The sequence below is a fragment of the Ahaetulla prasina genome, chromosome 3 (assembly GCF_028640845.1).
Source record: "Ahaetulla prasina isolate Xishuangbanna chromosome 3, ASM2864084v1, whole genome shotgun sequence".
NCBI classification, from domain to species: Eukaryota; Metazoa; Chordata; class Lepidosauria; order Squamata; family Colubridae; genus Ahaetulla; species Ahaetulla prasina.
In genome coordinates, this window is record NC_080541.1 from 171,209,881 (window position 1) to 171,219,001 (window position 9,121).

General features: G+C 36.4%; 1 protein-coding gene and 1 pseudogene across 1 annotated transcript in view; one reads left to right on the forward strand and one right to left on the reverse strand.

Annotated features, from left to right (window-relative positions):
* The window catches only part of AGBL4 (AGBL carboxypeptidase 4), a 950,336-nt gene that overhangs the window by 275,177 nt on the left and 666,038 nt on the right, over positions 1–9,121 (forward strand). The window lies entirely within an intron of this gene.
* Positions 7,609–7,694, reverse strand: LOC131196435 (U2 spliceosomal RNA; annotated as a pseudogene).

Below are 9,121 nucleotides of genomic sequence, written 5' to 3' on the forward strand. Positions count from 1 at the left end.
ATAGAATAGAATAGAATAGAATAGAATAGAATAGAATAGAATAGAATAGAATAGAATAGAATTTATTGGCCAAGTGTGATTGGACTCACAAGGAATTTGTCTTGGTGCATATGCTCTCAGTGTACATAAAAGAAAAGATATGTTCATCAATACTTACAACACTTAATGATAGTCATAGGGTACAAATAAGCAATCAGGAAACAATATCAGTACAAATCGTAAGGCTACAAGCAACAAAGTTACAGTCATACAGTCATAAGTGGAAGGAGATGGGTGATGGGAACTATGAAACGATTAATAGTAGTGCAGATTCAGTAAATAGTCTGACAGTGTTGAGGGAATTATTTGTTTAGCAGAGTGATGGCCTTCGGGAAAAAACTGTTCTTGTGTCTAGTTGTTCTGGTGTGCAGTGCTCTATAGCGTCGTTTTGAGGGTAGGAGTTGAAACAGTTTATGTCCAGGATGCGAGGGATCTGCAAATATTTTCACGGCCCTCTTCTTGATTCGTGCAGTATACAGGTCCTCAATGGAAGGCAAGTTGGTAGCAATTATTTTTTCTGCAGTTCTAATTATCCTCTGAAGTCTGTGTTTTTCTTGTTGGGTTGCAGAACCGAACCAGACAGTTATAGAGGTGCAAATGACAGACTCAATAATTCCTCTGTAGAATTGGATCAGCAGCTCCTTGGGCAGTTTGAGCTTACTGAGTTGGCGAGAAAGAACATTCTTTGTTGTCCTTTTTTAATGATGTTTTTGATGTTAGCTGTCCATTTGAGATCTTGCGATATGATAGAACCCAGAAATTTGAAGGTTTCTACTGTTGATACTGTGTTGTCAAGTATTGTGAGAGGTGGAAGTATGGAAGGGTTTTTCCTAAAGTCTACCACCATTTCTACGGTTTTGAGTGTGTTCAGTTCCAGATTGTTTTGGTTGCACCACAAGGCTAGTCGTTCAACCTCTCGTCTATATGCGGATTCGTCATTGTCTCGAATGAGACCAATCACTGTTGTGTCATCTGCGAACTTCAGTAGCTTAACAAATGGATCATTGGAGATGCAGTCATTGGTATACAGAGAGAAGTGGGGAGAGCACACAGCCTTGGGGGGGCCCTGTGCTAATTGTACAGGTATTTGATGTGATCTTGCTTAGCTTCACCTGCTGCTTCCTGTTTGTTAGGAAGCTTGTGATCCACTTACAAGTCTGTTCCGGTACCTGTAGCTGGTTTAGCTTAGTTAGAAGAATGTCTGGAATGATGGTATTGAATGCTGAACTAAAGTCTACAAAAAGGACCCTTGCATAGGTCTTTGGAGACTCAAGATGTTGTAGGATGTAGTGCAGAGCCATATTAACAGCATCATCTGTTGATCTATTTGCTCGGTATGCAAATTGCAAGGGGTCTAGGAGCGGATTCGTGATGGTTTTCAGGTAGGAAAGCACTAGCCTTTCAAAGGTTTTCATGACTACAGATGTTAGAGCAACTGGTCTGTAGTCATTCAGTTCCTTGATGGTGGGCTTCTTCGGCACTGGGATGATGGTAGAGCGTTTGAAGCAAGAAGGAACATAGCACATCTCTAGTGATTTATTGAAAATATGGGTGAAGATGGGGCCAATTGGTCAGCACAGACTTTTAAGCAAGAAGGAGTTATCTTGTCTGGGCCTGGAGCTTTTCCTGGCTTTTGTCTGTGAAATAGGTCCTGCACTTCCTTTCTGTGATCACTAGGGTTGTGAACCCAATGAAATGGGGTCAGTTGTAGGAGGCTTGGCTGTTGTTGGTGTGTCTGAGATGGGGTTGTGGAGATAGGTGGCTGTAGTTTCCTTTCAAACCTGCAGTAAAACTCATTCAGGTCATCTGCCAGTTGTTGATTACCTTCAGCCTGGGAAGGAGGTTTGCCATAGCCGGTGATATTTTTAAGAGTTTTCCACATGTTTGCTGGTTCATTTGCTGAAAATTGATTCTTTAGCTTTTCAGAGTAGCATCTTTTTGCTGCTCTTATCTCCTTGTTAGTGCATTTCTGGCCTGATTGTACAGCATTTTATCACCTTTTCTGTAGGCTTCCTCTTTGGAATGTCGTAGCTGCTTAAGTTTAGGTGTAAACCAAGGTTTGTTATTACTGTGTATTCGCAAGTTCCTTGTAGGTACACATAGGTCTTCACAGAAGCTGACATATGATGTTACAGTATCTGTGAGTTCATCCAGGTCTGCAGAGGTATCTTTAAAATATTCCAATCAGTGCAGTCAAAACATGCCTGTAGCTTTAATTCTGATTCCTCCGTCCAGGTTTTCACTGATTTAATTATTGGTTTTATGGCTTTAAGTCTTTGCCTGTAAGCAGGTACAAGGTGAATCATGCAATGATCAGAGTGTCCTACAGCTGCACGTGGTAAAGACCGATAGGCATCTTTTAGTGTTGTGTAGCAGTGGTCTAGAGTATTCTTGCCTCTGGTGGGACAATTGACATGCTGAAAGTATTTTGGTAGTTCTTTCCTTAAGTTTGCCTTGTTTAGATCTCCCAAAACAATGGCCAGTGAATCAGGGTGTTTGGCTTCAGCCTCCATGATTTGGTCAGCTAGAGTTCGTAATGCCTCGTTTACACAGGCTTGTGGTGGGACATAAACAGCAATTAGAAGAAATGAGGAAAATTCACGGGGCGAATAGTAAGGTTTGCAGTTGATAATTAGAGTCTCTAAATTGTTGTCACAGAATTTGTAAATTATGTTAAAATCTTGACACCAGGTTGAATTAATATATAGGCATAAGCCTCCTCCTTTCTTTTTACCAGATGTTTCTGGAATCCTGTCTGATCGTTGAATTTGAAATCCTGGAATGTTCAGGCTGCTATTTTCAATTGATTCATTTAACCAGGTTTCAGAGAAGCATAGGACTGCTGAATTGCGAAAATCAGAATAGTATTTGTTTAAGAGGAGTATTTCATCCATCTTATTTGCAAGTGAGCGCATATTTGTTAGGAAAATTGAAGGCAGAGGAGTTTTAGTGCGAGTTCTTAGCTTGATTAAGATCCCAGATCGTTTACCTCGTTTCCTTCGTTTCCGTCGTTTGGTTTTTTTAGTAATCCATGGCTCCGTGGGAATTGCCTCCTCCTGTGTTAGAATCTCCTCCGTGTTTGTAAAGACAGGCGGGGGTGAAATTAAAGAAAGCTGCTCCTTAAAGAAATGTTCCTTAATTTTTAGCAGATGGTCTCGTGAGTAGGAAATCCGTAGTGAGTCACAGAGAACAATTAGAAATAAAAAAACAATTAGAGAGCATTTCACCGAGGCAGCCTTCGTCGGCGCCATCTTAGGTGGGAAAAAAAAAAAAAATCAATATCAACTGGGTGAAAGCAGAAAAGGGATATGAAATGATGCATAATTATTTTTTTGTAACCTTCTTATTTTAGAAGGTAGACAAACTGTATTTTATTTAAGATGAGAAAGTAAAGAACTTAAATATTCATATCCTCCATACCAACCATATTGTAAACATTGCTTCACAGCGCATACTTGGAGTCACCTCATTTTAAAGGCATTCTTAATTGGAGCATACTGCTTGTAAAGCCTATTTCTATATATACTCACTCAGGAAATCCATTATTCTCATAATATTTTTCTTTTCCCTTCTGTATTGGTTTGGGTTGATCTCAGCAGTGTCAGTAATTATTATTCTGATGACTTGCCCCTGAAAGGCACTTGCTTGTACCTGTGGGGACAGCAAATCCATTTGCCTGGCGCCAGGGAGTCGGAGGCACAGGCTGGCGCCAGAAAACGAAGGAAAAGATGATTAATATGTCTTATAGATTCACTGCCTCTTCACTTGTCCTAGACCTGCCAGTAATTCCACTCCCCTGTGGTTCCACCTTGATCACAGATAATGGAGGCAGATTGAAAGTTTGAAGACAGAAGCCTTTCTCTTTTCCTGAACTGACATTACTCACCCAGGCTAAATGAACTGATGAGCTGTACAGCCACCAGATCTGCCTATGGGAAGAGATCTTAGCACACTTCACTGTAATGCCACGATAAAGCAGAAACAGCACTCTAATTAAACATTTAAAAATATGATTGCTGTTTGCTATTAGCAAGCGGATGATACTGCACCAGAGGGCAAAGTAAGTGTGTGGGATTTTATTTATTTATTTGTCCTTTCTAATTTACACAGTATCGTTTCCTTTTCCTTTCATCCAGTAATGATATTCTTTTGTGTTATTTTGGCAATGGAGCTATTACACCTTTAAAAGGACAAATGATGAACATAAATAAAGCATTTGCCATGTAAATAAAAGGTTGTTAAGTAAATTTACAGTTGTATTCTTCTGAAGATACTTTGTTCCTAGCAGAAGTAAATGAACATTGTTACATGAACGTCTAAGCATGCATATGAAGGAGTATAAAACATTATGTTGTTGCTGTAAACAGATGCTATCCTCAAATGAGTAGCATTCTGCATGAAAACGATGAGGATGACCATAAAAAAAAAAAAAGACCTAAGGACTTCAGAACTTTGACAGAGTGGAATCAGACACCAGAACTTAGATATGCTGAATTAATTTATGGGTAAAATCAATTAATAATATAGAATAGAATATCTCTTGAAATTTTTCCCATGGCTTTTTCTGCTTTTCTAATTCTTCTTGGCCCACCCTACAAGGAACTGAATGGCATCATGGTTCTTTTCTAAAAGGGACTGTTGTCCTGAACTGTTTGAATTTCTTTAAAAACAAAACAAAACAAAACAAAACAAAACAAAACAAAACATGAATTGTAAGACACATACAACATCCTTTTTCTATCCATGCCTTTTAGAATAGAATAGAATAGAATAGAATAGAATAGAATAGAATAGAATAGAATAGAATAGAATAGAATAGAATAGAATAGAATAGAATAGAATAGAATTTTTATTGGCCAAGTATGATTGGGCACAGAAGGAATTTGTCTTGGTGCATACGCTCTCAGTGTACATAAAAGAAAAGATATGTTCATCAAGAATCATAAAGTACAACACTTAATGATAGTCATAGGGTACAAATAAGCAATCAGGAAACAATATCAATATAAATCGTAAGGATACAAGCAACAAAGTTACAGTCATACATTCATAAGTGGAAGGAGATGGGTGATGGGAACGATGAGAAGATTAATAGTAGTGCAGGTTTAGTAATATTTTGACAGTATTGAGGGAATTATATGTTAGCAATTGTTTTTTCTGCAGTTCTAATTATCCTCTGACGTCTGTGTCTGTCTTGTTGGGTTGCAGAACCAAACCAGACAGTTATAGAGGTGCAGATGACAGACTCAATAATTCCTCTGTAGAACTGTATCAGCAGCTCCTTGGGCAGTTTGAGCTTTCTGAGTTGGCGCAGAAAGAACATTCTTTGTTGTGCTTTTTTGATGACATTTTTGATGTTAGCTGTCCATTTTAGATCTTGGGATATGTTAGAACCTAGAAATTTGAGGGGACTAGAGAATTAGAGATGGGAACATACGGTCGATCTCCCTAAACATTAGAAAGAGATTAAAACTAAAAATATAATTTGTCTCATGCCATAACCTTTCATAATATCAGATTTTGTATTTAAATCCCTTGCCAATACAATGTCTATATGCATGTTTGTTATATTTGGTTATAAAATTATAGAATGTTGACATTTATGAGAAGTGAATGTACTAATAGTTATTAATAATAAGGAACATGTGGTAAATGAAACATATATATTTATCTCATTTTATCTTCCTCGGAGAGACTGCAGCAACATTTTTGGCATGTAAGAGTAGACAGCTTTGTGTTGGCATAAAGTAAATTAAACTAAATAATTAAAATCAATAGCAAAATGTCATATAGCATAGCATAAACTGTTGGGAAGCATACTGCTGAAAAAACAAAATAAATTAATCAACTTTTGATTGCTTTTGTTACATATGTAAAACTATATTTATTTCATAAGGGAAATGGCAAATCCACTAACATTCCTGATTAACACCAAGATAACTGTGTGAGTGAGACCTGAGGATAATCTAGAAGAACAAGATACCAGTTTTGGAAAAAAGAATGAAAAAAATTCAACTTGGTCTTTACAAGAATAGCTTTTATATGCATACACGGATTTAAAGTCAGTCTAAGCATTGTACCAAAATTAGGATTTGATCTAATTTGTTTATAGGTGAATTGTACATTGATGATGATAATTTTCATAATTTTACAGGATTGGCAAAAGAAAGTTGGCAAATAGAACTGGATGGTTGCAGTGAGATAGAATTATTCCCAGAAAAACCCCCAACACTATGTACTTTTATAATGCAACTAATATAAAATGTTTTATCATGACAAAATTGTTACAAGGCTGAAGTATTGATATGCTGATTTTATCTAGCATTTGGAAAAGCAGTTTGCTAATATTCTTAAGCATTAGGTTAAGTGATCAGCACCTCAAAAGAAAAATATCGTAAGGGCAGTATCTTGGATTTGAATTTTATGATTGACATTTATTGTGACAATTCTGGCCCTCTCCTAAACTTATTTTTATATATTTCTATGCTACAAATGTGGGGGGTGCAATGACTCAGCAGTTAAAGATGCTGAGCTTGTCAGCTGGAAGTTGACAGCCTGGGTTCAGGACCTGAGTGCCACACGACAGATGAGCTCCCATCCAGGTCCTACCTCCTGCCCACCTAGCAGTATGAAAGCATGCAAATGTGAGCATATAAATTGGTACCACTTCGGGAGGAAGGTAGCAACGTTCTGTGCACCTCAGCATATAGTCATGCTGGTCACATGTCCACGGAAATGTCTTATTAAATTATTATTTTTTTTATATATATATATATATATATATATATATATATATATATATATATATATATATATATATATATATATATATATATATATATATATATATATATATATATATGTCTTTGGTTATTCGGGTTTTCTCCCGCGTAAAATTGGAAGTGTCTTGGCGACGTTTCGACGAAGTCTCATTCGTCATCTTCAGGCTTCATCTTCCTGCTTCTGGGAAAACCCGAATAACCAAAGACCTACATACAAACACCCGCGAAAACCTCAGAAAACATATATATATATATATATAGGTCTTTGGTTGTTCGGGTTTTCTCCCGTGTAAAATTGGAAATGTCTTGGCAACGTTTCGACGAAGTCTCATTCGTCATCTTCAGGCTTCATCTTCGTGCTTCTGGGAGCAATGTGTGATCGCAGCTGTTTCTTCCTTCCTGAACAACCAAAGACCTACATACAAACACCCGTGAAAACCTCAGAAAACAAATATATATATATATATATAATTAAATGTCATTGGCTCCCTCAGCTAAGAAACGAAGATGAGCACTTCCATCTAGAATGGTACATGGCTGGAAAGAGGAAACCTTTACTTTTACCTTTATGATTTTTGAGAACATGGTGGAAGAGGAAAGAACTACCACTACTAGTTTGAACACCATCATAGAATCAGTTATGAATTCCTGTTCATAAGGCAAGGAAAAAGAGCAAATCTGATGCCAATAAATGTATTAACTGATCTATAATATTTGAAAAACTGTCAAGAACAGAATTGTATCATTGTATTTCTGTAAATCCCTTGTTAAAAAACATTATATTTCTGTAAAATCCCTTCTGAAATAAATGAGGTAATTTTACTTATCAATAAGATACTACACTTGATCTTAGCCAAAAAGCCAAGAACCGATAGATACTCTGGTTTCTCTTCAGATCGTATAAATCTTTACTTTTACTTATCAATAAGAGAACTGTTTATTTTTAGTTTAACGTTTATGGTATTCTGTATAAATATGCACCTTCAGAATTGAGAAGAATGACACATATTAGAACAAATGAGTTCGGATTAGATAAAATATATTTGTTAAAACTACTTTATTTTCTTAAAGAATTCAGTGAAGGTTGAGTTTCATAAACATTCCCGTTTATAATAATTTAACATTTTTATTCTTCGTGTATTACAGATTCAATTTACTTGAACTTTTGAGGGTAGAGAAATAATTTTTGGAGTGAAAATGAATGCCACATTTACATAAACATAGATGAGATTTCATTAACAAGCCTACATACTGTATCTGACTTTCTTTTCTCTTTTCGCTAAATATTGGTGTTATTGCAAAAAGCTATTCTTGAAAAATATTGGAAGCTGTTGTAGCTGCAAAATGTGTTGGCTGCCAACTGATATAATATAGAAACATACAATGATAGTATTCTGAAACTTCTATGCTGGTTGCCAATTATTTACCAGTCACAGCCAGAGATGTTGGTATTAATCTTTAAACACTTTATTCCAATTTTAATTTTAATATATGTTTTTCCCTTTTTTAACATCTATATTAGTCATCTTAAGCAGGGTTTTCAGTAGACAGTTGCAATATAAAGTGGATTAATAAATAGATATTGTCCAGAATAAAATTTGTCGATTATTAGGGAACTTTTTCAATCTAGACGGAGGAGTTAGACCTTGACAACATCACTTTGACAAGTTTGTAAGATTTTTTAAAATAAATTCATTTATATTTGTCACAAGATGGTCTCTGCATTTAGAGCATTTCCAATAGCATGATCTGGTCTACTTTTACTGGGTGAGTTTTAGTTTTTAAGGCTGAAGATAAAAACAATGGTTTTGTATCCTTGATCTTTGCCCTTCATGGCTTATTAAGCAATGGAAGGAAATCAGCCTCTTTAAGAGACAAAATGATTGGATTGCTTCTGAAGAAACCAAAGCTGTATCCAAAAGATGTTTCAATTAATCTGTTCCTGTACCTTTGATTTTTCTTGCCTAAGTGTAAAACCTTACTTTTCTCTACATTGAATTTAATTTTATTATATACAGCCCAGTGTTCACGTCTGCCGAGATCCATTGGATCTTGAGCCTATCTTCTGTAATGTTGGCTATTCCTGCCAGTTTAGTGTTGTCTACAAATTTGAAGAATTCCCTTCTGTTCCCTTATCTAAATCATTTATGAAGATATTGAAGAGTATTGAGCCTAAGCAGACTAGACTGAGCACAACCAAGCCCCACCAACACAGGACACACCCCAGCCAATCAGAGCACAGAAACCCCCATCCAATCAGAGCACAGCCAAGCTCCCACCCAATCAGTTCAAACCCCACT